At 41.7% G+C, this 4802-nt stretch overlaps 1 pseudogene; it reads left to right on the top strand.

Moving 5' to 3' along the window:
- The first annotated feature begins 3044 nt into the window (after nt 1-3044).
- LOC114887250 lies at nt 3045-4802 on the top strand (annotated as a pseudogene).

Here is a 4802-nt window from a genome sequence, read left to right as displayed (position 1 = left end):
CTCCTCACCCACTTTCCCCCATTGTTAACATCGGTTTCTATGATACATCTTTCATAACTAAGGAATCAACATTGGTACTTTACCATTAATTAAACTTCACACTTTATTCAGATTTCACTTTTTTACCCCAATGTCCTTTTGCTGTTCCAAGATCCCATCTAGGATACCGTATTTCATTTAGTTGTCAGGTTTCTTTAGCCTCCTTTGGTCTGTGCTCCTTTTGGTCTGTGTCCTTTTGTCATATTCCTATCGTTTATTGAACACTTCCATAACTTTGTCATATTAAGATGTTCAAGGCTACTCATTTTTTTCTGCCCCACCTCTGGAATCAGCCATTTCCCCAAGGAGACGTGTTTTTTTTTTTTTTAACATTTTTATTGGAGTATAATTGCTTTACAATGGTGTATTAGTTTCTGCTTTATAACAAAGTGAATCAGTTATACATATACATATATCCCCATATCTCTTCCCTCTCGCGCCCAAGGAGACTTTTTAAATGGAGAATGGTATTAACAAACCATGATCTGAGTGCTATTGTTCTCATCATTGCTATTGGGTTGTCATTGCTTCAGGCCCTCTCTGCTCTCTGTAGATAAAGCTGAGGAATTCAAACATACACACACACACTCATACTCATCTGTATTTCTATATCTGTATATTGAAATGATGATTTCACATAGATACAACCAATCCCAACCCCAAATCCTACAACTAATTGTACTTTTTTTCCCTTTCCATATTTATAACTCCTGTCCAACAGTGAGACGCCTGATTCCCATTATTCTCAACGTAGTACTGGATAAACTCTTATGTAATCTTACTGGATAAACCCTTATGTAATCTCTGATCGCCACTGCTGTCCCCCTATGTACATGTCCTCTGCACCCTGCCAGGGACCTGACAGCTGGTACTAGGCTGCAACTACCCCCCACCCCCACCTTGCTTGAATGTCCTCCTCACCCTCTCCCCCGACTCCGGTATCTTCTGTGTCTGCACCTACTGCACAGACAGCTACCTTGCTCCCCTCCATGTAGTGGACTGAGTTATTAAAGAAGAAATGAAGGATGGAAAAAAGAAGAGCAAAGAAGGAAGGAAGAGGAAAGAAGGAAGAAATAGGGCTTTATTGTTATGGACCAAGTATAGGCCAGGAAACAAAGCCTAGACATTTTAGAAAATTCTAAAGTTGTTAGAAAGGAAACCTGAAGACAAGGAATATCTTCAAAGGGCTATCTTCAAATATCTTCAATATAGAATTGTGTACTCAGTGGAACTATTAGAAATGAAAGCAAAATAAAAGAATTTTAGAAAAAAAGTTTATTAAAAAAAAAAGTCTACCAACAATAAAATGTATTTTTCAACAGTGAGAAAATGCATATTTTCAAGATTATATAAAACATCAAAGTTGATCATATAATAGGAACTAAAGGAACCTCCAAAAGATGCTCTTAGATAAGGGAGAATAATCTTAGAAGAAAGAGTTGAGATGCAAGAAGAAATAGTGAGCAAAGAAATTGCTGACATATTGGGCAAATTTAAACAAACACTGATTTTTATAAACAATGTAATTTGTGGGGTTAAAAAAATACTTGACAACACTAATAGTTAAAGCATGTTGGGTTCTTTCAAGAGGTGGGAAAAGATTTAAAAAAATATTTACTTGGCTGCGTCGGGTCTTAGTTGCAGCACGCGGGATCTTCGTTGTGGCATGTGGGCTTTTCATTGTGGCACGTAGGCTTCTCCCTAGTTGTGGCGAGCTGCCCTAGAGCACGCGGGCTCTCTAGTTCTGGTGTGCGGGCTCAGTAGTTGTGGCTGGTGGGACTCTCTAGTTATGCTGCATGGGCTCCACAGGACGTGGGCTCAGTAGTTGCGGTGTGTGGGCTCTGGAGTGCGCAGGCTTAGTTGCCCCACAGCACGTGGGATCTTAGTTCCCCAACCAGGGATTGAACCCATGTCCTCTGTGTTGGGAGGCGGATTCTTAACCACTGGACCACCAGGGAAGTCCCGGGAAAAGATTTTGAATGTTTGAATTTTTCTAAGCCATTTAAGTACTGAAAGTATAGGAATAAGGTATATAATAAGACATACATATTAGAGAGAGACTCTAGGTTCAGAATTCCAGAATTCCAATCTCAGCCCTGCCAATTACTAGCCGTGGGACCCTGGGCAAATAACTTTTCTGTGCCCAGGGTTTAAAAGTTGTTTTCATCATAACAATGGAAATACTAGTATCTAATTCATAGGGTTGTTGTATCAAATGAAATTATGTAAACCTATTTAGATTTAGAACAGTGTCTAAACTATAATAACTGCTAAGAAGTTTTAACCACAATTACAAATTTCCAAAACAGTGGAAGGAAAATATGGATTTAGGGGAGGAAAAATCTTAATCCAAAAGAAATCAAAAGATAAAAAAAGAAATATAGACATAGGTCAGATAACACAAAATATGAGAAAAACAGATGCAGAGATAGCAATAACATTGTAATATAAAAGAATAAGACAATATAATGTAATAAAATGATGTAAATGGACGAAGTTCTTCAGTAAAGACAAAGTTGGTCAGACCGAATTGAAAAAAAGCCTAGCAATATGACATGTCTAAAACATGAAGCCGGTGGAGGAAGACATAGCAAAGTCAATGGGCGGGATTCTTCCACTACCTTCCCTTTCCCGCCCGTTTTGGCGCCCCTCCGTCTCTCTTCAGCCTCTTCCAGGCTTTGTCCCCCACCATTCCCATCCTCAAGTCCGTCCTCAGCCTCTTTCCTCCCCAGCAGGGGGCGGGGAGGCGAGAAGGTTCAAGCTGCAGCCCTCCTCCCTACGCCAACAAGCTCAAACCTCGCGGCGGCCGTGGTGACGTCTGCGGGGGGCGGGCCCCACGCCCTCGCTGTCAGGTTTTTGGCCCGCCCCGCCGCGATTGGTGAAGAAGGAACGCACGTCACGCCGGCTATAAAAGGCAGGGCTTGCGACGCAAGAGAGCTTCGGCGCGCGCGCGGATTGGGTCTCCCGAGGCCGGCGCTGGGTAGAGCTCGGAGCCCCGCCGCAGCCGCAGCTCTGCGACGGTCACTACAGCTCCCTCCTCAGCAGCCGACGCCACCGCCGCCTGTACCACGGAACCGGCTGTATGATTAGGCCACAGTCTTTAATGAGAAAACTAAGTCCCTCCTGTGGTGTTCTTGGTCACGCATTTATGGAGTTTCTGAAGGGCCCCGGAGAGTACCGCCAGGCTCAGCACGACCTCTATGAGGACAAGTGAACTGTAGAAATTCGTTGCTACTCCACCAAGAAGCCCCCATAGGCGCGGTCATCCTGGACACAGAAGTGTGGGATTGAAATCATCAGAGCATTTTACAGGAATTACGACCTGGATGGGGTAAACCTCGGTGCTCTTCCTTTCCATTGACTCAGTATTATGAACTGAAGGATGGCTTCTTGTTAGGAGGTTCATTTCATTTCCGGTTACTCCCAATTGCATATCCAGAGCATTGAGAATTTCGAGTGGGGCATACTGGAGTAGACTTCTGTTTCTTTACATCATTTCTGCATTCAAAAATTTAATTTTTTTTTTTCGTAACCGTATCGTTCTTTTTTTTTTTTTAAAAACTAAAATAACATGGCTCCACTGAACCGCCCAACCCCTGTGGAGGTCACATACAGGAACATGAGATTTCTTATTGCACACAATCCAACCAGTGCAACCTTAAACAAATTTATAGAGGACCTTAAGAAATACGGAGTTACCACAACAGTAAGAGTATGTGAAGCAACTTATGACACTGCTCTTGTGGAGAAAGAAGGTATCCAGGTTCTGGATTGGCCCTTTGATGATGGTTCATCACCCTTTAACCAGATTGTTGACTGGTTAAGTCTTTTAAACATTAAATTTCGTGGAGAACCTGGTTGTTGCATTGCTGTTCACTGTGTTGCAGGTCTTGGGAGAACTCCAGTGCTTGTTGCCCTGGCACTAATTGAAGGTGGAATGAAAAATAAAGATGCAGTACAGTTTATAAGACAAAAGCAGCGTGGAGCTTTTAACAGCAAGCAACTTTTGTATTTGGAGAAATACCGTTCTAAAATGTGGCTGCGCTTCAAAGACTAGTGGTCATAGAAACAACTGTTGCATTCAATAAAACTTGGCTGCCTGCCTCATGCTGTTGCCTTGGAAGTCAAACTTGAGACAGGACTTAATTTATCATACATATTAGCCAACATAATAGGCTTAACGAATGACAAGTCTAATGAAGCCTCCATAGGAATACTGAAAAGCCACAAGCTTGACAGAATTGCAGCCTCTCTGTTTGGCTTACTACTATCCCCATGCCAGAAACAATATATAAGAAATTGAGAGATTAGGTGCCAAAATACTCAGCACAATACTTGTATATTTTTAGTATCATACAGAATTAAAATCCTAGGAATTAGGAACAGCACTGTAAACCGTACGTGGTTTATTCCTCCAGTCATCTCAAACATTGCAAGTAAGACCTATGTGGTTATTTGTCTGCTCCTTTATGTTTACCACCCCACACGTGTACCAGTATGCATCAGGTTTGTATAACAAATGATTTTGTTGAATTCTTACCAAGACTTATGGTGATTATTTAATGTCTTTCTATAAATCTCATTTTGTGCTGTTATGAAAACCTCCAGTTTGGAAAAGATCACACCTCTGGTTGAAAGTTCATGTAAAATATAAACCATAGAGAAGCATATGTGTGTAATATCTTCAGACAAAAAAGCCTTACAGTTACTTTGTTTACACTTGGGATGCAGTTTTAGAGGGGAGGGCCTGAAGACAGAATGGA

Source organism: Monodon monoceros, unplaced genomic scaffold, assembly GCF_005190385.1.
Source record: "Monodon monoceros isolate NGI ecotype Baffin Bay Population unplaced genomic scaffold, NGI_Narwhal_1 Super_Scaffold_7, whole genome shotgun sequence".
NCBI classification, from domain to species: Eukaryota; Metazoa; Chordata; class Mammalia; order Artiodactyla; family Monodontidae; genus Monodon; species Monodon monoceros.
The sequence above is the reverse complement of the archived record's forward strand: the minus strand, read 5'-3'. Positions and strand labels throughout refer to the sequence as shown.